Source organism: Dermacentor variabilis, chromosome 9 (assembly GCF_050947875.1).
Source record: "Dermacentor variabilis isolate Ectoservices chromosome 9, ASM5094787v1, whole genome shotgun sequence".
Taxonomy (NCBI): domain Eukaryota; kingdom Metazoa; phylum Arthropoda; class Arachnida; order Ixodida; family Ixodidae; genus Dermacentor; species Dermacentor variabilis.
This window is the reverse complement of record NC_134576.1, coordinates 87,624,181-87,649,900: the sequence shown is the minus strand read 5'-3', so window position 1 is coordinate 87,649,900 and position 25,720 is coordinate 87,624,181. Positions and strand designations below refer to the sequence as shown.

Genomic DNA, 25,720 nt, shown 5'->3' with positions numbered 1-25,720 from the left:
TCCGTAAGCTTTCCTGCAATTAAAAAACAATATATATATATATATATATATATATATATATATATATATATATATATATATATATATATATATACTTAGTTTTTTGTGAGTAAAGGCTGGGAACAGTATGAAAAACTTTCCAAAATGTAAGAACTGAAAATGCTAGAACTTGCCAATGTCGCAATAGCAATTCATGCTGCAGTGCAGAGCTAGGCCTCCAACCACATACGAGGCATTCTTCGATTGCTTTTTTTTCCCTTTTTAGAAGAATACGTGGGATTTTTAAAAATCACCTGTGGTAGACAGAACTATTCTAGTCCCCGAGCTGGATTACTCAAAGAGGTGGGCATTACTTGCATAAGAAATCGAAATATATCTTAAACTATATATCTTAAAATATATCTTAAAGAAAATTTCCATAACTAAATTATTAACAAACAAATTTATAGCACATATCGTAATTTACTAACTGTATCCAGTGAGTTTGAAAGGTGCATCTACTTGGAACGTATCCTCAGAATGACACCAGTTTCAAGATGTCCATTCCCAAAGCATGCACCAAAATATGTTGCCGTTGCAATCATTTTTGTGCTTCTACGTATGAAACAGCCCTTCATTTTTTCTTTAAAGTCACACAACAATGAAACTTTTACCACATTTGATATCCCATTCCTTGAAACTAGTGGCATTCTATCTGCTGTCACATCACTAAATTTATTCACAATTTCTAGGAATTGCTTGCAACTAGGGGTGTGCGAATATTTGAAACTTTCTAATCACAAATCGAACATTGTCCTATTCAATTTGGTCCTTCAATTGAATAGTCGTTAGAATAGCTTCTCAAATCGAATAGCCACTATTTGAAAATACGAATATTTTTCAGATATGTTCCGAACACTTGATGTCGTCGACTATACACAAGCAACAAAAGAATACTTTTCATCCCATCCACAGTGGACATAACATACTAGAGCATGCTGCGTCATCAAGTCAGCGGAACTTTTCTGGCTAAACATGATCACTTGCAATAAAGTATTGCTTAGACAGGGCATTCCGCCATGCATACTTTTGGAACTGTTTATACATGCAGCATCTGCATCCTCTCATCTGATTAAATCATAATATATTTGATTGGAGTATGTATTATACAATAGTGGCACTATCTACTACAATTTGAACTAGAGAAAAATGAATTTTTCTTTCTCTATGCCATCTCTGCAGATGACACACATGTATGGTCATGACTAGTATACTCAAGATATTAATTAGAGCACAAGTTTACCTTTAGAATCTGATAATGCATGACTGTGTATTCATTCTTCTGAGAGCCCCTCGAGTTTGTGCACAATCTACTTTGTTGTTCCTAATGCTCCCTTTGCATTTCTAACAAAGCATGCTTTATAAATGTGCAGTGTAATGACAGAAGCTTCCTATTGTGTGAATGCAAGGATGCTAAAGTTCGACATTCAATTCACTTCAGGCACTATTCCATTCGGCCCAAAAAATTGCTATTTGCACACCCCTATTAGCAACATCATAGCATGCAGAAGGAATACAGTCCCCCCTACTAACTGAAACATAGATGTGAACCTACGTAGCCATGCAATGACATATCTCATCTCACAGAATACTGGCAAAACTGCCTTTGCTTAATTCTGTGCAGTGTGCTGCATTGCTTTTAAACTGTGGGAGTTTAATGACCTAAAACTGCCAAGTGGCTCATGAGTAGAGCTCAGCGTTTTCGGTTTAAACCAAAAAAAGAAAAGAGTATGTTAAATATTTTCCCCAGAATTTAATTTTAACTGAAAAATGTCGATAAGAGTGCACAGTGGCAAGCCTATACTCTGATGCTGATGTAGGCTTGCATGCCAAGGTCATGCGACAGCCTGTCGGTCAAGCAAACTTTACTTTTGTGTTTTCTAATTTACATCCACTTTTTGCCTGCAGCTACTGCAACAAATATAAGTGGGATTGGTGGTTGCACAGAGGGGGCGGAAGAGTCCTGGCTAAGTCGTAAGCTTTCTCAAGATACAAGCCACTGCGATGAAACTGAAGACGTTCACCGACAGTAACGCGCGATCGTGTGTAGGTGGAAGTGAAGAGCTTCGTTTGCAAACGGGTCGGGTTTTTCTGCATGTGGCCGAAGGCGTAGGCGTTCAGGAATTCCGATAGGTGCGATAAGCTGACCAAGTAGCTTGTAGAGTAAAAGGCAAACTGTGGAAACAATTTAAGAATAGAGCTGCACTTTGAACAACACCGCTTTCGTTTCTTTTCGGAACTGACACTATCAAATTCCCTAAGAGAGCTTCTGTCAAAACATGAGTCTGTATCCGAGGCGAAGAATTCCGCAAATACAAACTTAAGCTAAGCAATGCTGTTGCCTTTTCACTACCTTAATCCGGTACTTACGTAACGCCGATAACGGGAGCATATTTCCGCAAACATGGGATACATAGCTGGCTTACAAAGCTTAGGTATCTTTTATGGCCACTAAGAAAGAGCAACGTAAAAGCCGTGGCTCGATCAGCAATGATCGGGCGCGCTGTTGCTACACTTTAGCAAAGTTGTGCACAAAACGCGGCAGCAAAAATGCGGTAGCCCGCGTCTCTTGGCTCACTTTTCAAGGCGCTGTGCAGCACAGCCGACACCTTTCTCGATGCGCTTAGCTCGACAAGCGCTTACCTGTTTTTTTTTGTAATATTACAAACGGATAATGGGCAGAGAATGCGTTAGTTTCAAGATTAGACCGTTCGGTGCGACAGAGGACGTGTTACACGCTCCATGGTGCACCTTTGGACTCCCGCGCAGCGTACGGGCACTGGGATTTCGGGGAGTTTCAGCGGTAACAAGCGACGCCACAAGGTGCACAAGTGAGCCTGCACTTTCACTTTCGGCACGTTCGGCAAAGAGGACGCAACAGCTGTTTCCCGGTTCACAACACAGAACATCTGACAAGAAGCAAGATGAAACTGCGCTCAAACGTCTCAAGCACCAAACACCATGCGCCAAACACAGATAAAAGTGATGACAATGTCAGTGGCACTTCATAGAATAAAGAAATAACTTTGGGCACTTCGGGTTACGCTTCCCGCAGGCGCGTAACACGCACACTTTCTCCATGGAGGAAGGAAAAATAGGAGCATGGATAGGAGGGAGTGGAGCATGGAGTGGAGGGTGCACTACATGAGCATTACCACTGGCGTTACGTCACACAGCCAGCATTGGCAAGCAAACCCTCCGTGAAGCCACAGTGGTGGCCCAACACGTGACCTTTTGCGTCGAGACATTGGCTAACTCTATGGACATTGGTCGAGATCACCATGAGATCACGGAGCAAAATCGAGATTTGTCGAGACGTTTGGTTAATGGTAGCTTTAATTCGGTGCGCGCTCGGCTTCCGAGAGAAATAGTGCACTCTATTTTTATACAGAGAAACTATATGGCCTCCATGATGGGTTCCGACTAGAGGTGTGTGCCGAGGCGTCGGCGCGCCAAAGATGTTTCGTGTCGGCGAGGTCGGTGCGTCATTTAAATATGTATAAATATTTCTTTTTAAGCCAGTCCAGCTCCGTTTGAGATTTTATGTTGTCTTGTTTAATTCCTTTGCCTGTCTCAATCATATAATCATAACAAACAGGGGCGCAATAAATAACACAGTATGAACAAAACTAACCTTATTCTCCACGCGTCTGCGCACGCGTGTCGTCACAAGTCAGCGCAACGTGGGATTCCGAAACTTCTCCTCCAAAAGCGTAATATGGCGCAACGAGAAGAAACAGCGGCCTCGGAACGTAGGAATCACGGCTTGAGGGTCGTGGGCACTGTAGTTGCGGGCAGAATAGGCGATATGTCTGAAAGCGGCGTAAACGCGAGAGATTCAACTTGTAGCATGATAGAAATTGCTGGCCTCGATTTGCTTTAAAGGGCCCCTCACCAGGTCTGACCATTTTGAGCTGACAAGCGCAAAGCATACATTGCGCGATAACAATCGTGTCTGCAGAGTATTACATCGCTACGCACCGCGGAAAGATATGAAATTTCAATCCGAACGCCGTTTCCCTCTTCACTCGCGGCTGCCGCGTTTCAAGCCGGACGGTGACGTAATCGTTCCCCTGCGCTTACGTAATCGTGTCCGCAGTATGACGTCGCTCGTGATGACACGTGACTTCGAGAATTATTCAAGACAACATCTGTTATCTGTGCGATCTGTTGCTTGAATTGACGAATTGAAGTTTAGAGAAATAATAAAACACACAAACGGAATGCCTGCGTGTTTTTTGTTTGACATCGCACCGAAGCAAGAGAGATGTCCTTCCGCTTCGTCTGCTTGTTCCCACGGTCGTGTGGTCACGTGCGCAGGTACCGAAACTATGCCATTTTCTACCGTGTTCCAGCGCGTTATCACGCTTTGCAATCCGCTTGTTCTGCCTCTATTCGTGTAGCACCGAATTATACCGCTAGTCATGTTTCTTTGTGCACAGCGCGCAAAATCATGCGCTGCGCGAGCGAGACAACTAAAGTCCCTTGATCATTTGAAAGTATCGCCACTCCTTGAACTCTGCCGCCGCCGCGCGACCTCCTCCCCTCCTCCTCGCCCCTTGCGCGTGTGCTTAATATCCTGCGGTTCATCCATCACCTGGCACGTCGCCATCTGTTGTTATTCAGTCGGAAACGTAGCACTATAGATTCTGCTTTCCGCTGTGGACAATTGTGCGCGAAGATACAGCCTCTCGATCGCAGTTTTCGCGATTGTTAGGATCCGCTGCCTGTTTTACTGAAAATTGAAATACGGCTTGTAGAAGCTCTATTATTTCTAGCTTACGTCAATCTGTGCGTTAGTCAAATGCAATGAATGCAAGCCCTGAAAAAATTAGTGGCAAGTATACCCGTGGTAGAGCAGGTGATGAACGCTAGCTAGTCCACATTGCGTTTAAGTTTCAAGGCGAAAGCCTTTAGATGTCTGTTTCAAGGTGGCGTTGCGAACAGAAAATATTACGTGACCCAAGGAACGCCAGAGGCGACCCAAAGCATGTCCCCCTTCATAAGAGAATGATTATCCAACTATCCAAGTTAACTAATGAGCCATTAATTGAATTGAGGTGAATTAGGGAGGATTAAAGTCGATTACAGTGTATTAAGGAGGACTAAGATGCATCAATAAGGATTAAGGTGGGTGAAAAAGGATTAAGGTGGATGAAGGAGGATTAAGGCGGATCAGGGTGGATTAAGGTGAATTAGGGTTGATGAAGTAGATGGGAGTAGATTATTTAACAGGGATAGGCGGGCTAGATGGTGGTCGATATTGGAATGCATCATATGTAACCGCGCAAACAACAAATGACAAAGAAGGAAACACACAGGACAGGCGCGGAGGGGGTAGATTAGGGTGCATGAATAAAGGTTAGGGAGTAATAAGGTCGATTGGGGTTGATAAAGGAGGATTAAGACCGATTAGGATGGATCAGGGTAGATTAAGGTGGATTAGGGTATATTAAGCAGGATTAAGGTGGAATAAGCTGCATGAATAAGGATTAAGGTGTATGAAAGAGGATTAAGGTGGATGAAGGAGTATTAAGGTGGATTAGGGGGAATTAAGGTGAATTAGGCTTGAAGGTATGTTAAGATCAATTAGGGTGGATTAGAGTGGATTAGGGGAATTAAGGTGAATAAGGCTTGAAGGTGCGTTAAGACCGATTAGGGTGGATTAAAGTGGATTAGGGTGTATTAAGAAGGATTAAGGTACATGATCAAGGATTAGGGTGGATGAAGGGGGATTAAGGTTGTAAAACCTACTGTTATAAACCTTAATCCATGCTAATCCATCACCCACCTTAATCGACCTTAATCCATCTTAATTCACCATAATCAACCTTCATCCTCCTTCATCGGCCTTAATCCACCCTAATTCTTCCTAATGCACCTTAATCCTTCTGAATCCACCCTGATCCTCTTTAATTCGCTTTAATGCACCTATAATACACAATAATCCTTCTTAATGCGCCCTAATCCACCTTCATCCACTCTAACCTACCCTAATCCTCTTTAACGCACCTTAACCCTCCTTAATCCACCCTCATACTCCGTCATTCCCTCTAATTCAGTTCAGTTCGTATTTATTACCTTAAAAGCCCTTTTTGGGGGCATTACATAAGGGGTGGGTTTTTATTTATGTAATGAACAAGCAAGGAAGATTAGTCCACCCTAATCCCCCTTAATGACCTTAATCATCCTTAATTCACCCGAAATCTTCTTCATTCGCTTTAATCTTCCCTAATCGACCATAACCTACATAATGCACCTTAATCCCCTTCATTCACTAATCCACCTTCATCGACTTTAATCCACCTTAATTATCCTTAATACCTTAATCTTCCTTAATACACCTGAATTCATCTTAATCCAATCACTAATGAAACATTACTTAACTTTGCTAATCAGTGATAATCTCATTACACGGCTGCACATGCTTTGGTTTGCTTCCGGCCTGCCTTCGCTCACATGATATTTTCTGTAGCTCACGGGCATCGGTGCGCGCGCGCGCGCGCGCACACACACACGCACACACACACACACACACACACACACACACACACACACACACACACACACACACACACACACACACACACACACACACACACACACACACACACATGATTGTGACTACGACGCAACAGCAAGGCTCTGCATATTCGTGGAGAAACGAATATACAAACACACTCGACATAGACTCTTTTGGATATGTGTCCAATCTTTTTAATATGTCGGCTGAAGAGCAAAAACTCGCAAGATGTTTTTTTTTGTATTTGTCTCACTTTCAACACCTCTGTATTTGGTCCTCTCAGCCCTTAGTATTGTACCAAGGGCTACTACTAGCCCTTGGTATAATTAGGTACCTTATGACACATATTGCAATTTACGAATTGCATCCGGTGAACTTGCAAGACATGTCCACTAGGACCACATTCTAAGGATCGCACGTGTTTCGAAACGTGCGCCGGGAAACTTGCGATAAAAATACACTGTTGTTGCTCGTAATTTTTTTTTTAGCAAACCGACGTTTTCTGCATCGAAGCACAAAAATAGTTGGAACGCCCGCGTATTTATTTCATCGCGCACATTGAGAACGAAGCTTGATCTGGAAACTGGTGTCATCCTGAAAATTTCTTCCACGTGAATACGCCTTGAGAGCTCGCCGGCTGCAATATGTAAATTTCAGTATATGCCGGAAACTAATTAGCCTAAACGTTATTAGCGAAACTGATAATTAGTCAAACATTCATTTTAATTTATCGTAGCAATCCGGATCAATCGCTATAATTGTGGTATATCTGCGAAAAACGATTCTTTAAAGATTTTGTGCTCTCTAAGAAAAAAATCCGCCCGGTACATACTTTGAGAAGGACATCCCGCGGACCTAGGTTATTACTCGAGGAGGGAAATGGACAGCAATATTTCATTGCAAACATCGCTGTTTAGAGCAGGAATATTTCCTTTCAATGATAAAGTACCTCCTATAGATAAATAAAAAAAAATTCTTCACATTCCTTCTCGTTGCGTTGTCTGGTTTTTCATCTGGAACAATAAGTATCAGTCCTTAGTATATACCTTGCTTGCGATTATTCCTTTATAGAACATCTTTTGATGTTCTGTGCTTGCAAAGAGGGCACAGTGCTGCAAGACGTGCTTGCAAAGAGGGTGCAGTCACATACACTGAAAATGAGCATTTTAAAACAGAACGAAGACAATTTAAAAGCTAAGGGTGTCCTCGTTGAGCTAATAATCAAAGCGCTAAACGGTGAACAAAGGGCACCATTCGGAATAGCAGATGACTAGCTGATTGCAATGCGCTACTGCGAAAGAGAAAAAAGCAAGGATGCAAATGAACCTACACAATTGTTTCCTTTCATTGCGTCCTTGATTTCTTGTTTCACAGTAGCGCGCTGCAATTAGACAAATATGTAAACCCACTTTATTGTTATTTATTTTCTTTATTGTTCCCTCTTACGCCCAGTAGTGTATTTGAGTATTCTCGTTGCAGTAGCTGTAGCTGTTCGCGCTGCTTTTCTTTGCTCTTTTTGTTCCCTCTAGTGTTCAATAGTGTATATGAGTACTCATCGCACTACATGCAGCTGGTTGCAGTGTCGAACTTTGTTTTCCATATTGTTGCCTCTTGTGCTGCGTTGTAAAACAGGTCGGGGGTTAAATATGTACAATACAAAACATTTCTTTTTCTTCTGAATGTGGGGTGTCTGATGCAGGCGAATGTGCTCGCTTATGCCTCATGTTTTATTTTTTAATGTGATAGTTAACTTATGTTATGAATGTTATATTTTATGGAATATATTTTTAATGTTACTAAGGGTTCATGTTTATGTTTGCAAAGTGTTGAATTAGTTATCACAGCGCTTGTGTGTGATTATGTTTGATTTTACACCTGCTGTTCTTTCAAATCTTTGAAGTATTTTCAATCATGCATACTTACATTACGTTTAGTACTTGTATATATTTTACGGAAATTGTCTTTCACCATTTTTAGTTATGTATAAAATGTCCATCAAACGCGCGCCTCTTGACCTCTCAACAGAGATTTTAAGAGACCCTGTAATTTTAAGTAGGTGTCAAAAGATAACTCGTGTTGGAAACGTGGTGGAAACGGTGGGGACGCGTGCCTTTCACTTGTGCCGAATGTTAATTTTCAGAAATAAATATTTCAGAGCACCATGCTTCAGCCTTCATTGAACAACCCGTATTGTTTACGGCTCATATTGCTATTTACGAATTGTAGCCGGTGAGTTCGCAAAGGCGTATCACACCACCTGGAACGATTTCTTTCAGGATGACACCCGTTTCGCGATATTCGTTACCAAAGTTCGCATGGGTGTTTCACTTACTTTAATGCTTCAATGCATAAAACGATGTTTGGTTGAGAAACTAAGTGGAACGATAGTGGGCATTATTACCGCAAGTTTGACGCCGCACATCTTTTAAATGGTGTCATCTACACATTTTTTTTTCAAGTGGACATGCATTGCAGTCTCACCCGCTAGAATTTGTAAATTGCAATATGTGCCATAGAGTAATTAGGTGAAAACTTAATTAGTGAGTTTTGGTTACTCGGTCGATTATGCATTTGAATTTTTTGTGCGGGTAATGTCCGCCTCATCGAGTAGACCATCTCATGGACTAGGATTGTGTTATTTGCCACAGACAATTTTTAAAAATTTTGAAATGTATTCGCTGAAGCACCCTATGTATAGATGATCATCCGGTGTTTGGATCGCACCGCTGGTACGATCTGTTGGGAACTCGGCGCTGACGCCCGTGATTGTACCTGGGTCGCAAGCCCCAAGGGTAGCGTTGGCCTGGCGGCCTGGGGTACAACTGGAAGCATCCGAAGGTCCCGGCAAAGCATGAGTCGACTGGTAACAACAAAACAACTTGTTTATTTTAACATCGCAAAGAGTTGGCGGTCAGGTTGACCGAAGTAGAGAGACGGGAGAGCACTTTACTCAACAGAAGAAATCGGAGCCCTCCTTTTGGCGTCCAGGGGCAGCTGTTTTTATACTCTCGCAGTTGAGGGCAAGAAGGAACCCCTCAAAAGACGAGCACGTGAATGTACAATGGGCTAATGGTGACGCACACTGTCGTAGCGATGCCGTAGCACCATGTCGAGCACGATCTCGTAGCACCCTGTCATAGCGCTGCCGTAGCACCATGTCGAGCACGATCTCGTAGCACCCTGTTGTAGCGCTGCCGTAGCACCATGTCGAGCACGATCTCGTAGCACCCTGTTGTAGCGCTGCCGGTCGGGCACAATGACTGTAATGAGGGGATGATCCCTGCTTTCGCATCGCCTGGTTCTGGCACAATGACTGGAATGCGAGGGTGATCCGTTGCGGTCGCATCGCCGCAGTCGCGCCTGGAAACACCTGCCGATGAGCGTTGCGGTGACGACGATCGGGCCAAAATGTCTGCCGCCCCTCCGCAGTCGCGCCGGCAAAACCACGTGTCGCAGGCGAAACGCAACAGACCGCCCCGCCGGGGAAAGGAGATCCCGATGGACAGGGGACTGCATCCGCTGTCCGGAGGGATGTCGCTCGATGATGCTCATAACCGAAGTCGGGCGTCCCTCGACGTTTCTTGAGCGCAGCGCACAGAGAAGGCCTCGTTCTCTCGTTCAGGTTCGCACGGGACACTGCAAAGTGACTTCGGGAGAGTTCACATTTTTGTTCTCGTTCCCGGCAAGCGTTAGAACTACGCTGAAACTCAACCGCTCAGTCAGCAAGCACGGCACAACCCTCACTAAGCCCTGCCAGGCTCTTTCCCCTTTTTATACCACTGCCTAGTTCCTTACAGTAGTCTAGCATCACTCAGAACGCGTCCACAAATTGGAAAATTGCACTAGAAAGCATATCATCACTTTGAAACACTAAACAAAAGCAATATGTTAAAAAAAATCCTGCCTCAGGAAGAAAAACATCAGTAACCAACAATTTTGAGGCTGATTCCTACGTTAGGGGCTTCGACTTAAGCCATCGGCGTTACCGTTGAGACTCCCCTTTTTGTAACGCACCTCAAAGGAATATTGTTGTAAAGCGAGGCTCCAGCGCAGGAGGCGGCCTTTTTTGGGAGAGATGGTCTGCAGCCATTGGAGAGGGCAGTGATCCGTCTCAATGATAAACCTCGAGCCGGCTAGATAGCATGACAATTTCTGAACGGCCCACACGAGACACGCACACTCTTTCTCGGTGGCGCTATACGCCTGCTCACGACTGGTCAGCTTACGACTAGCATACAGGACGGGGTGTTCTACTTCTCCATTTTCCCGTTGGCACAGTACAACGCCCATGCCTCGCTCACTAGCATCGCACTGAACAATGAACCCTTTTGTATAGTCTGGCGATCGTAGCACAGGCTGGCTTGTTAGGGCACTCTTTAGGGCGCTAAAAGCTCTTTCCTTTGTCTCGTCCCAGACGACTGTTTGAGGCTCTGTCTTTCTTAGAGCATCCGTCAGGGGAGCCGCGATATCAGAGTACCTAGGGATGTACCTCTGATAGTAGCCGGCGACACCCAAGAACGACCGAATATCGGTCTTGGTGCGCGGTTGCGGAAAGTCTCGCACAGCGGCCACTTTTATTTCAGAGGGGCGGCGACGACCCTGACCAATCACGTGACCGAGGTAGACAACCTCGGCCTGTGCTAACTGGCACTTAGGAGCCTTGACTGTCAAGCCCGCTTCGCGCAGGCGGGTTAGCACTGCCCGCAAGTGTGCCATATGCTCAGACCAGGATGCGGAGAATATCGCTACGTCGTCTAGATACGGTAAAGCGAATTCTTGCTGTCCCCGCAACACTTTATCCATGAGGCTTGAAAAACAGTATGGCGCGTTCTTCAAACCAAAACTCAACACTTTAGGACGGAATGTTCCCATTGGTGAAATGAACGCCGCATACCTACTAGCCTCTTCTGTAAGTGGAACCTGCCAATAACCCCTGACAAGATCTAGGGTGGAAATAAACTGAGCGCTACTAACTTTCTCAAGGCGCTCCTCGATGTTAGGGATCGGATAAATTTGATCCTTAGTGATGGAATTAAGCCTGCGGTAGTCGACGCAAGGACGAGGTTCCTTGCCCGGTACCTCAACTAAAATCAAAGGGGAGGTATAATCACTCTCACCTGCCTCAATAACACCGAGCTGTAGCATTTTCTTTACCTCAGCCTCCATAATATCGCTCTGGCGGGGTGACACCCGATACGCCTTGGATCGTACTGGCTCTGGGGAGGTAAGTTCTATATCATGAGTAAGTACAGAAGTCCTACCAGGCCTCTCAGAGAACAGACCTTGAAACTCTTGTAATAGCTGGTGTAGTTCGGTTTTCCGCTCAGGCGACAGCGGCGCTTTACTGATAAGGTCACTAATGACTTGACCGGTGTCTTCCCTGTTCGTCACTGAGCCTAGTCCTGGAAGCTCGACCGGAAGCTCTTCAGGAACGTTTACCATCATGCACACCACTGCTTCCCTTTGTCTATAAGGTTTGAGCAGATTACAGTGGTAAACTTGCTGTGCTTTCCGCTTTCCTGGCAGACTTACCACGTAGTTAACGTCCGACAGTTTCTGAACAATTCGTGCTGGGCCCTCCCACTGCACGTCTAGTTTGTTGTTTAGCGATGTGCGCAATATCATGACCTCATCGCCAACCTCAAAACGACGGGCCCTGGCTGTCCGATCATAATAAACCTTGGCCCTCTGCTGGGCCTTTGTCATTGCTTCACCTGACAACTCCTGTGCCCTTCTTAAGCGTTCGAGGAGCTTAAGCACGTACTCCACCACGACTGGGTCGTCGCCCCTACCTTCCCATGATTCTCGAAGCATGCGAAGCGGAGACCGAAGCGAGCGACCGTACACCAGTTCAGCTGGCGAAAACCCCGTAGCCGCATGCGGCGCGGTCCTTAAAGCAAACATCACCCCAGGCAGACACAGCTCCCAGTCAGTTCGATGTTCAAAACACAACGCTCTCAACACGCGCTTCATGACGGAGTGGAGCTTCTCAACGGAATTCGACTGTGGGTGGTACACTGAGCTGTGTAGCAGCTTTAACCCACACCTTTCGAGAAAAGTTGTCGTCAAAGCGCTAGTAAACACTGTGCCCTGATCTGATTGAATTTCCGCAGGGAAACCAACTCGCGCAAATATGGACAGTAGTGCATTAACTATCTCAACTGAGCTGAGTTCTTTAAGCGGCACTGCTTCAGGGAACTTCGTCGCTGGGCAGATCACAGTCAAAATGTGTCTGTACCCCGTGGCTGTTACCGGCAGAGGTCCCACAGTATCAATAACGAGCCGTCTAAAAGGCTCCGTAATGATAGGTACCAATTTCAACGGCGCCCTCGATTTGTCCCCTGGTTTGCCCACCCGCTGACAAGTGTCACATGTCCTCACGAAATGGTCTGCGTCCCGAAAACACCCTGGCCAATAGTACTCTTGCAAGAGACGGTCCTTAGTTTTCTTAACTCCTAGGTGTCCGGACCACGAACCCCCGTGTGACAAGCGCAACAGATCCTGACGATAGCATTGAGGCACGACCAGCTGATCGAACTCCACTCCTCTGCGGTCTAGATACTTCCGGTACAGGACTCCACCCCTTTCCACAAAACGCGCAGTTTTCCTGGCGATACCTTCTTTGACATTGCAGCGCACGTTTTCCAGGCTGCCATCCTTTTTTTGCTCGGCTATCAAAGCCGACCGGCTGACTTTTAGCAACCTATCAAGTCCGTCTGACGTAGGCGCGATGAGCAAATCAGTAGATAGCTCTTCTAACTTTCCCGTGTCGGGCATTTCCTCTCCAGTATCTGGCGCCTTTAACGTTACAGACTCAAGTTTATTCAGTTCGGGCGTGCTCGGAATATCAGCTTGCTGCGCCTCTGACCCTTTTTCGTTGTTTGATAACGTCGGCCCCGCAACTACCGCCTTTGCAGCGAGCTCCCGAACCTTCGATCTGGTTAAGGCCTGAACACTAGCTTCACCAAACAAAAGCCCCTTCTCGCGCAGGAGGTGATCGGACCTGTTTGAAAATAGGTACGGGTACTGGGGTGGCAGCATAGATGACACTGCCGCCTCTGTCTCAAGCGCTCCGAAAGGTCCTTCAATAAGCACCTTTGCTACTGGCAGACACACGCTATGAGCTTCCACGGCTTGCTTGATCCACGCGCACTCGCCCGTGAACATATGGGGTTCTACGTAAGATGGGTGAACTACATCCATCGTAGCTGCGGAATCGCGAAGCACTCGGCACTCTTTCCCGTTCACGAGGAGGTCTCGCATGTAAGGCTCGAGAAGCTTCATGTTCTCGTCAGTGCTGCCTATTGAAAAAAACACAACTTTTGGTGTTGTTTCCGGACACTGCGCCGAAAAGTGACCCGGCTTCTGGCACGTATAACAAACGCGCGCTTGCCTCATCTCGAACCGCTTTCTGCGTTCGGCTTCGGCTGCCGCCGTCTCCTTAGGTTCGGTCGCACTGCTTCCACTCGCATCCGCACTACGCGTGTTCCCCTTTGCTCTCATGGGTGTGAACTTCGGCCTCTCAAACTTCGAGCCAAATTCACCCTTTTGACCGTCCTTAGCTCCGCGAGCTCGACGCGTCACAAACTCCTCGGCTAGCTCAGCGGCTCTAGCCACCGTACAAACGTCTGGCCTATCCAAGACCCAGTATCGCACGTTCTCCGGTAACCGACTATAAAACTGTTCTAGCCCGAAACACTGCAGAACTTTATCGTGGTCACCAAACGCTTTCTCTTCTTTGAGCCACTCCTGCATGTTCGACATAAGCCTATACGCAAACTCTGTATATGACTCACTTCTGCCTTTCTCATTTTCCCGAAACTTCCGACGGAACGCCTCCGCAGACAGCCGGTACTTTTTTAGAAGACTCGATTTCACTGTGTCGAAATCCTCTGCCTCCTCTCTATCCAAGCGAGCGACTACGTCGGCCGCCTCGCCGGGTAACAAAGTGAGCAAGCGCTGTGGCCACGTTTCCCGAGAGAACCCCTGCTTCTCGCACGTTCGCTCAAAGTTAACCAGGAACAAACCAATGTCCTCTCCAAGCTTAAACGGCCGCATCAGGTCAGTCATTTTGAACAATACGCGTTCTCCTGCACCGTGTGCCTGACTTCCATTACGAGCGCGTTCCATCTCTACCTCAAGACGCTTCATTTCCAAAGCGTGTTGACGGTCACGCTCTTGTTGCTCTCGCTCTTTCTGTTCTTTACGTTCACGCTCTTCTTTTTCTTTCTGTTCTTTAAGTTCGCGCTCTTCTTTTTCTTTTTGTTCTTTACGTTCACGCTCTTCTTTTTCTTTCTGTTCTTTAAGTTCGCGCTCCTGTCTTTTTGCAGTCTCCCTCTCTTCAATAGTCTCAAGGCATTCCGACATCATCGTAAGCCTCTAACTCAAGAATAGCCTTTATCAGTTCTGGTTTTCTGAGTTTGTCCGAGACATCCAGACCCAACTCTCTTGCAAGCTCCAACAATTTCGGTTTGCGCAACGACTTCAAATCCATGGCTGCTCTGAATGCTGCTTTCTCTACTGCTTACTATTGTCTTGCCGCAAACTAACCCGGCAGCAACGACAACCACAATTACCAGCTCTGTTTCTGACACTAACAAAAAGCCTGGCAAAGCTCAGAAGAAGAAAGTCCCGCACTCACCAAACCTCGCAGGCAGGAATTCCGCGCAGTCGTTCCGCTGCAGGCAACCAGTCGTCACACAGGGCTCGTTGCACTGCTCCCGGATCGTCGTTGAGCTGCTCAGCATACAGTCAACTGCATCTCTTTGCTGCTGGCCTCCGTTGTCGCGATCTCACCGCTGGCAGACAGTTGTTTGAAGTCGGAGGCGATCTCACCGCTGCCAACCAGATGTTTGGATCGCACCGCTGGTACGATCTGTTGGGAACTCGGCGCTGACGCCCGTGGTTGTACCTGGGTCGCAAGCCCCAAGGGTAGCGTTGGCCTGGCGGCCTGGGGTACAACTGGAAGCATCCGAAGGTCCCGGCAAAGCATGAGTCGACTGGTAACAACAAAACAACTTGTTTATTTTAACATCGCAAAGAGTTGGCGGTCAGGTTGACCGAAGTAGAGAGACGGGAGAGCACTTTACTCAACAGAAGAAATCGGAGCCCTCCTTTTGGCGTCCGGGGGCAGCTGTTTTTATACTCTCGCAGTTGAGGGCAAGAAGGAACCCCTCAAAAGACGAGCACGTGAATGTACAATGGGCTAATGGTGACGCACACTGTCGTAGCGATGCCGTAGCACCATGTCGAGCACGATCTCGTAGCACCCTGTCATAGCGCTGCCGTAGCACCATGTCGAGCACGATCTCGTAGCACCCTGTTGTAGCGCTGCCGTAGCACCATGTCGAGCACGATCTCGTAGCACCCTGTTGTAGCGCTGCCGGTCGGGCACAATGACTGTAATGAGGGGATGATCCCTGCTTTCGCATCGCCTGGTTCTGGCACAATGACTGGAATGCGAGGGTGATCCGTTGCGGTCGCATCGCCGCAGTCGCGCCTGGAAACACCTGCCGATGAGCGTTGCGGTGACGACGATCGGGCCAAAATGTCTGCCGCCCCTCCGCAGTCGCGCCGGCAAAACCACGTGTCGCAGGCGAAACGCAACACCGGCCAGGATTTCCCCTCACATGATTATTCGCCTTTTATTGCGTCATCTACCGACCTACGCGTTAACACTTGCAATTTCACTCTTCTTCCACAATGCTTCTTTTGTACGTTGTAGAAGAATGGTGTACAACGTGATTAATGACTGAATATAAAAAAATAGCAATCTTAAAAAAAATATTGAGACTAGAATCTATCGACGTCAACTTTAGCCCTCTCCTAACCACACTATTTCTCCAGTTGCTCCTTTTATGCGCAGTTTGGGGCCAAAGGTGCCGTTGCCCGATGGGAAGGGGACTTGGCACCCAGAGGTGCCGCGTCCCAGAGCTTACATGTGCTCATCAACCCAACATCATTCAGTGCATTGTCCCGGCACTCCCCCTCTACCCGGGTTGACTGGACCGGGGGCTTCGGTTCGGGCCAACGGGGGCTGCTGTTGGGGCTGCTGTGGTAAATATTCGGCAGATATCGGCCTGGTTGGGGCCAACTAAAATAAAGAGAATGAAAACTCCAACCAATATTTATTTTACGTATTCGACAGTTTCGGAGAGAGAGAGTAAAACATCTTTATTAGTAATATCTGAATGGCGAGAGCAGTGCGGGAGGAACCCTCAGTCCAGGGTCCCTAAGATGATTCCGGCGATGTTTCGAGCCCGTTGTATCACTGCTCAGAGGACCTCGGGAGGTCCGTCGCGGAGGGCATCGTCCCACAGCTCTTTGTTGCGTAGGGGGTAAAGGAGAGCGCCCCTTCTTCAGCGGTGACGTACCGCGAGCCGTAGCAGTGCTTACATGCGTTTTTTTGAGTTTTGACAGGTGCGCAGCCAGGAGCGCAGGCAGTTTTCATAGACCTTGAGAGTAAGCGGCGGGAAGAGCCCCCGACGAACGATTGATGTTAACCGGCGTGTTCTGGATGTGCCAGGATTCCAACAGGAGCCGCCGCCGGTGGTTGTTTTCCCTCTCCAAGTCGACAACGCCGTCGGGGCTAATTTGCCGATCAAAAGGCTCGCAGTGTTCTGCCACAACACTGCATTCTCTCTTCAGGTGGCGAAGCTCAACCTTGTGTTGGTGAGCTCTATTCCGGGTAGGTATTAGCGACGCATTCGGCGCAGGTAATCTTGCACACAATGCCCTACGCCTTGTCGACAGGAACGCGGTCTCTCGGACGAGGGAGGAGGATACCGATCGAGAGGCTTGTGAGCGGCGAGACACACCGCCGTTGTCGGGGTGGTTCGGCGTCCGCAGTCTTCCTTTCGTTCTCGCTCGTCGGCGTAAAGCCCCTCCATACACAAAGCGGCGGTGGCGCGTGGATGCAGGGGCTTTACGTCGGCGGAGGCCGCCGTTGATAAATACGTTTGTGTAACCGTTCATCCCAAGGTCGCGGATTACTGCTTTCTTTTCTTCCTTCTGGAGATGCGGGGCCTAGCAAATTCTCTCGGCTCTCGATCTTGACGAGGCTTCGGACTACAGAAAATTTGTGGCACACGTGGGATGACTAGAATTAAAATGAAGACGTCGTCCTGTATGTGGCGGTTTTCTGAGTGTACGGAAAAGGAAGGGTTGGGTGCACACTAGTGAACAGCGAAACCACATCGAAGGACACCATGTAATCGTTTTCATATGGACTCACAATGGACGACATTTCCACGAAGTGTCCTAAGCATAAAGAAAAAGTAAACGAGAAAAAACAATAAAAAGAAACGGAAACCCACACTTTCCACTCGGGACAGTTCGTGGAAACGGGATTCAATGCGAGTCCTGATGAAAACAACTCCATGGTGTTTGATGTGGTTTCGCTGTTCACTAGGTCTCATTAGTATATATTGGTGAAACTAAAGACTTCCCGGAAAGAAATCGTCAACACAAGAATGAATGGCCTTCAGCACCTGAACAGAGAACACAGTGCTGTGGCAGACCACTGCGAGCTTTTGATCATCAGATTAGCACTGACTGCGCTGCCGTCTTGGAGATAGAAAACCATCGGCGGCGGCTCCTTTTGGAATCCTGGCACATCCAGAAGAAACCGGCTAACAACAATCGTTCGTCAGGAACACTTCCCGCCGTTTGCTCTCAAGACCTACGAAAATTGTCTGCGCGCCTGTAAAAACGCCAAAAAATACGCAGTTTCGCCCTAAAAGCGAAGCATCGATTGCGATAGCAAATTAGTAGACAGCTATACGAAGTAAGGGTAGCGGTTTTATCATCTTCTTCGATCTACGCATCGCCGATATGGTAGGCGTGCGGTGGATTCATTATCCATTTGCAGCCGTTTCCGGCGAGAAACTTGCCTATATTTGTGAGCAACGAGTGCCCTCAGCGCTGATCCCAAGTTCTCAGCATGCTCCGATAAAATTGGTCCCACCAAGACAGAGCGTATTGCCTGATGGGTTGTCGCACTGACAGAAACTTTCGGAAAGCATTAATAAAACTCAACGTGTCTATTGATTCGATCAGCTCAATGCGCACTGCGCGAATGCTTAAAAGCAAGTGAACATAACTGCCTAGCGCTTGCTGTTTGCAACACCACCTCTCGTTTGGCGAGAGGCAATCACCCAGGGACCAAAAACGTCAATACTAACATTCGTGAAAGGAGGATATGTATATACCGATTCGGTCTGCCGGAAGGTCAGCCATCTTCTGGTTGTGAAAGTGGCCTCGCAGCTTCTTGCACGAAAGGCATGCCTCCAGCCTGGTTGAGATGTACCTTTTAGCGCCGACGATGTATACTAACCAGCCGGCTACATCGGTGAAGTGCCGGCCCTGGTGTTGCACGCATTCGTGGTGGTGGGTGGTGGCGCACGAGAAGCGTCACGACATGGTGCCGACCGGGCATGACATGGTGCCGAGCGGGCATTCTCATCATGCGGAATGATCGCCTTTGTTGAAGCAGCTACCAACGCGGATCAAGGCGTTGGTGTGTAAGAATGGGTCAAGCCTAGCGAGCTTGTCTTGTGAACTTGTTTTCCATTCTGGATACAGCATACCTCTTTAAAAAAATTTGTCCTGCTATACCGCGCGAATGATGACGAGTCTGGCTTTGGAGAGCGCCTCAACGGGAGCTACCTCTTCTTGTGACGTGCTCTTTGTGAGACGGACAACCTGGATCAGATTTGCCACAGCGTGAGCGAGAGGTTTCCTGCTTGAGAACCTATGAAAGCTTTCGGCTCTTGAAGCTGTCTTTTGTTCACCTCCGTTACGAGAGTGCGGACTTTAGAGCGTATTTCTCTCGTCTCCATTAGGATTTGTTAGGGTTGGCGTCGGACACCACGTGGCGACAGGTCATTCACCCTACCCCCTGAGCCGGGGCCCACGGGCGACCTCATCCCCTTCACCTTCTCTTGGCCGGACCCCACGGCGCCGGAGAGGTCATTCACCCTACCCCTGAGCCGGAGCCCACGGGCGACCTCATCCCCTTCCCCTCCTCTCATGGTCGTGGCATCGTGTGTGCTTACCTCATCCCCTTCACCTTCTCTTGGCCGGACCCCACGGCGCCGGAGAGGTCATTCACCCGACCTTCTCCCCGGATTCGTCGAAGAGAGGATGGACTTCTCCTCCCGTGCTCGGTATTGCAGGAGGAGGGGTCCTCGCTCCGTGCCTGTCACGTGTCGATCCCGCCGACACTTGTAGAGAGCCTATTTAAGGGGCTCCGAAATGTACTTTGATATACTTCATACTTGATACTTCATGCTTTTCTTATTTTCTTTCAACTACCTTTGAATAAACCGTGCAAGTTTCGCACTAGCAAATCGTCTCGCCCCTGCTTGGTCGCCATGATCTACCGGATGCCTGCAGCCCGCCGACAACGCCACGCTACCCAATAAGTAATGTCGGTCGAGCTTAGATAGGCAGGCGCCGCTACTTCTCGGCAGCAGGACGGTACGCTACCCTGGAGAACGCAACAGATTTAGGAGTGTGAAGCCCGGCGACGGTGTTTCCTCTTCTTGCCGGGAGTGAAAGTCAGACCTGGGCAACCAGTTCTTGCTCTTAAGTTGTGTAGCTGCAATCGTTCTAACGACATGGTCTGATGGGTTTTGTTCTGTGTGAACGTATTTCCGTTGTTCAGGTTGCGTGCTGCTACGTATGCGCTGCACCCTGTTGTACCTTGTTGTACCCGCTGTACCCTGTTGGTCGGGTACACGTATGATCTTCTTGTTTCGTTGTGCATGTAACACAAGACCACTTTGCTATCCGTGTAGAACGTGACCGAGTTCGGCTGGAAGCCCATGCCCCCCTCGTGTGCAATCGGGAATTTCTACGGCTTGGTTTGCTCGTCAGTCAGGCGTAGGTATGTCACCCTTGCGACGGTCCGTCTGGACGCGTCTGAAAAATGCACGAATGTCCGTACTTTCGGCTTCAGGCGTAGAGATTGGCACAAAAGAAAAATCGCGATAATCTTATATAATCTCCTACCTACATTTTCTCTCGCATTGATCATAGCCATAAGGTTGGAATCATTCAATGCCACACCAGAACCTGTAAAGAATCATTTATTCCTAGGACCTCTCACGAATGGAACCACCTTCCCGGCGCAGTTGTCGCAATCAAGGACAACTCAAAGTTTCGTTCGGCCTTATCAGACATCATCACTCCCGGATACAATTAACTAATCAATTTTGCTGTAATAGCTAACCATTTCTTGCTGCTTTGTTTATTTACTTGTTTATGTTCTTTACCCACTCCCCTCTGTAATAATTCGGTCTTGAGGGTACAATAAAATAAAATACATAAATAAATACGTTCTTCACACGTGACGACAAAATGTACTGTCTGGAGTGAGTTCTTCCACTAGTCCCAGCTCTGCTTCTTTTCGTCCGAAAGCGGTTTGTCCCAGTCATAACCCTTAGCAGGGTCACGGAGGAGCTATACTTGTCTTGAACCGTTATTGGAGCTACAAAATTTAGTGGGTCGAATAAAGGCTGTTGACGGTAGACAACACTCCTCGCCGCGTATACGACCCTTCTTGAAGAGGAGCTCTGAAGACGAAACTGTCATTGCCTGTGTCCCGTAGTAGACCGAGACTTCTCTGCGTAAGTGACGCGTCTGCGCTGAAGTCGAGGTTCTTCAGTCGCTGGGCACGTTTCTCTGGAGAAAATGCATGCAGCACATTCTGCCCATTCGAAGCCATTCTGTGCAGCCTCATGTTATCTGTTGTGAGCATTTTTTGCGTTCTTTGCAGCATACTATAATGGCGTCCTTTTCGCTCGAAATATACTTCAGCGCACCATCGACGTAGAAATCTCAACGAACTTCCCGGCATCTTCACCAAATCGCGGGGCAGCTTGTTGGGAAGTTCGTCGAAGGCCATACATTGTGACAGCTGGCCAAGGGCTGTTGCCGAAAAAACGTGAACGTTCATTCGGCATTCTATGATCTCTGTGGAGATATCGCTGCTCTTAAGCCAGAGGAACCTCAGCTAGTTATGATGAACCTCGCGAACCATGAAAATGTGGAACCTCTGCTGGACTTCTGCTGTAACCGCCACTGGTTCTTGCCGGAAGCGTATCATAATTCCCACGAGGTTGTTCGTCAGGTCAGGGCCAGTCGGGAGAACACTGTAGTTGAATACAACTCGAGTTTGATCAGGCTTCTGGGGGTGGTGAACGCCGAACATGGGCAGATACCAGCATTCTTCGTCCACGTGAAGTGGTGGAGCTTCCTTTATGTGACCCTTAATTGATGAAGAGCTCGCTCATAAAATTTACGAAACATTCCCTTGTCTCTGGGTTCTTTCGCAAGGTACATAATAGCGAGAGTAGACGAGACAGAGCTTGTTCTCTATTGTTCGGAAGCCTACTTCTCTGTGCGAAAGGGGAGAGGGGCGACCCAATTGTTTAGTTTCCCTTTGGTAAGCTCACTTTTCATTATTTTGAGAACTTTCTTGTCTTCTATGGAGAGATCAAGCTGGTTGTCTTGTTCAGTGGTTTTGCAAAGATTCGGGGCTTGGATATCAGCCAGTGTTCTGGCCAACTGTAAATTTTTTGGGACCTTATTCGCAGCGTAGGGAGTCGGTGCTCCCTTTACTAAGAAATGCCTTGAGTATGGTTGCCCGTTGTCTAGCCCATTGGTCTTGAACACACTGACGCTGCCTGTTTTCCGCGTGCGACCGATGCAAACGTCGCCGGCAATGGCCCATCCGAGGTCGAGCTTCTGAGCATACGGAGCGTCGTAGGGTCCGTGAATTGTTTGGCGAAACTTGTGAGCTCTTAGGATGTCTTGGTCAAGCAGGATCAGTATTCCAACCTCATCAACAGGTGGAATGTGAGTTGCTACAGCCTTGAAGTGCGTGTAGGTGTTGGAATTTCATCTCTGTCTTCGGGGACTTAGTTGCGCTAGAGAGGCGGAAGAGGGAACTTGACTTCCCCTGATAGGCTCTGCACGTAGGAGCCATGAACGATTGTTCCAACCACTTCTGTACTGCCGCAGCAAGTGTTTCGCGTGTACTGCATAGACGTCCCCTTCACTTGGAACTCGTTGAGAAGTTCTACCTTAACCAACGAGCGATTACTCTGATCATCAAGAATCGCGAAGGCTCTGAGTGTCTTCTGAAGCTGAGTCTCATGGGTCACCTCTATAAACTGTAGGCAGATTTTAGCGCATGACCTGGTGTCGTTGCCAGCGTTTGGCACTTCGGTACGCCTAAATATGGCTCGTCCTTCTGAGTTTTGTGCGCTGCTGTTCTCAGACTCACTATAGACTCGAGCTTGGTGATGCTGTGAAGCGCTGTGGCGCGGTCATCACTGTCGCATATGTGGCATACGTCACAACTGCTTGGCATTGCCACTGCATGTGGTTCTTAGATCAGCGGCATAGTAGGCAGATCCCTTGCTTCTTGAGAAAAGTTCTCCGCTTTTTCAATGTTTTCTCACGGAAGGTGCGACACCTGTGAGGGTTCTTGTGATGGGGGCACCAGTTCTCGAAGCACTTCGAGTCAAGCAGCTGCTCGTCTGTATTGGCATCTTGATGAATCGTTACAGAAGCAGGATACATGTCTGTTTTTCTTGCTGACAGAGATTATCTTTGCCGCGTGGTCTTGGTAACTTCGTCTTCCTTTCTTTGGCTGAATTCAGACGAGACATTGAGTGGGTGTGAAATGAAACTCGGGTCATTCCTCATGCTGGCCTGACATTTAGCAAATATGCAGAAGAACGAAAAGGGTGGAAATGCAGTGTTATGTCCTTTCTTCTATTTCGACTCCGCTGACATCCAATTCCCCTGATTTCCAGATGAAAACCTCGAGCTAAGATCGGCAAGATGCGGGTTAGTTTCCGCAGCCTCGAGTTCTAGCAGGAGGTCACCAAGCTCTTGGAATCTGGTATTATTTTCAGGAAAGCTTCAGGTCGCTTCAGCAACGCATATTCAGTTGCCTCAGGGCGCCCGAAGATGTCATCTAGCCGTTTTCACACAACGTTCAAGCCCCTTGACAAGTCATTGACGTGCAAGTGTCATTGTGCAAGTCATTGACGTGCACAACCTTCGAGCCGGATGTGACGATTCAGGGCCAAGCCATTTGATGAGAAGGTCGAGCTCTTCCTGGGCAGAAAGACCTAGATCTCCGATGACGCCTTTGAACGGCGACTTCCAAGCCCGAAAGTTCTCAGGTCGATCATCAAACTTGCTAAGACCGCTTGATTAGAGGTATTTGCGGCACAGGAATTTCACACTGGCTAGCTCTGAGCTCGAACTGTTGTGTGCCGGGGCGTATCACAAGCGGCTGTGGATAAACTCGTAAGTCCCTAGGACGACTCGTAGCGCATTCACCTGTGCGCCTGCAGCTGCTGCTTCTATTTCGTGCTGGGAAATATCCAATTCAGCCCCAATTCTTGCCTTCTCAATGCGCATCGCAGCGTCTCTGCTGCCAAACTCTGCTCTGGCCCGGACGGATTCTGCTTGTGTGCGTGCCTCTGTGGCGATTGTTGACAAGCCCGTTCGTCGTGATATTGAAGAAGCGCTTGAGTAAGCCGATAGAGAGCGCTGCAAAGTTGTCTCTTGTCTTTCTGTAGCCTCACGCAACTTGTCGCTTACAGTCACATCATGCACGACCGGCGTCGATTGCTTTCTGAAGCTCTAATTCCTACTGGGTTTCACGTGTGTTCGCTGTGGTGAAGAAGGTAAAGTATCTGGCCAGCGACGTGCTCCGTAGCGCTCATAACTTTCTCGAAGCTGCGTTGCGGCGCTGTTAATGTCTTCCTCTTTCGCACATGACACCTTGATAATAGCGATCTCCACGTTTTTCCAGGCGGCACCTGCTCATCGCCGGTGCTCTTCGCGGCTCGTTTCACGCGCTTGTTTAGCTTTCATGGAAAACGCAATTGCTCTTTATGATCGAATGTTTGCCGTGGAAGCCTTCATGCCCTGCTGTCATATCTTTAAAGGTTTGAGGCGCCAACTTGTCCTGATCCATTCTGGCGTGCGTGCTTCGCGACGTGTCTCACTCACAGCGCACGTATGAAGTGAAGGCTGCTAAGCTGCGCGAGGAAATTTGGATCCAGCCCAGCTTGTCGCTGCCCTGTGGGCCGTCAGCTGCTCTACTCCTGGGTGATGCCGTGTCCTTGCAGTAGGCGGATGCCATGGCCAAGCCGGAGGTCTTGCCGTGCAACGTATTCCACTGCGGTGGACGTTGAGTTGGTGGCCAATGGCAGTCGACTTCGCTTTCTTTTTGCACCACTTCATAATGGCACACTTCAAAGCCACTACAGAAGACATCCTTCTTCGGTAAATTAGCCCGCCCCTCATGTGATACCGATAACAAGAGCTGTGCTGGCTTCGCGAATCGCACTCGACGGTATCAAAGCGTCCGCTATCCAGCTAGATAACGGGTCTAACACAGTTGAATATTTAAACAAACGTTAAATACACTGAGAAGACCAAAAAACTAACAAAACATTCGGTTCTGCAGCCCGTAAGAAAAGTGGTGCTATCTCTAGGGCTGGTGGGGTGACTCTGACCGTCCCGCGATTTTCGAACTGCGGCTTCCGTCCCCTTTGTCGTCCCCCCCCCGCCGGGGACACTTCGGAGCGTCGTCGCTGGGTCACTTTCAAGAATCGAAGGCAGGGAGCGGTTCCTTTCACTCGGGCACAGCTCGGAGTCCGCGGGGGGGGGGGTCAGTGAAACAGAAAGAGATAAAAGGAAGCACGGCTCGATTCCCTCTTGAAAGGAAAGTCGAGTTAGCGATGTGCGTATAACAAATGCATTTGGGGAATAAATAAATAAATAATATTATGGAGTTTATAGGTGCTTAAAAAAAGAAACAAAAGCGGGACACCACATAGTGTTGTCCAACCATCCCTGCTTTTCTCGTCTCACCCTTTAGCAGCGATGTCGTGCGTCGACACAGTCCGAAGTCTGCATAACAATAATTACGACTAAGAGAGAGAGAAAGAAAGAATCGGCGCCGCTTTCTGCTGCAGCCTAGAGTTGCTGTACGGGCTTCCTTTAGCGTAAAGGGAGCTCTGCTTCTCGGGAGCGCGACCGCGCAAAGGTTCTCTCCCCTACGCAACCTTTTCTTCCCTCTGTCCGCTCATCTTGAATTTAGTCGCGGGTCGTTTCGACGCCTGG

General features: G+C 48.0%; 1 protein-coding gene across 2 annotated transcripts in view; it reads right to left on the bottom strand.

Annotated features, from left to right (window-relative positions):
• LOC142557070 (uncharacterized) overlaps positions 1–3,020 on the bottom strand; it is a 33,136-nt gene extending 30,116 nt beyond the window's left edge. For both annotated transcript variants that reach the window (XM_075668639.1, XM_075668638.1), the window contains exon 1: positions 2,791–3,020. The gene's annotated coding sequence lies outside the window, so the exon portion shown is untranslated. The remainder of the gene's footprint in view (positions 1–2,790) is intronic.
• Positions 3,021–25,720: the final 22,700 nt, after the last annotated feature.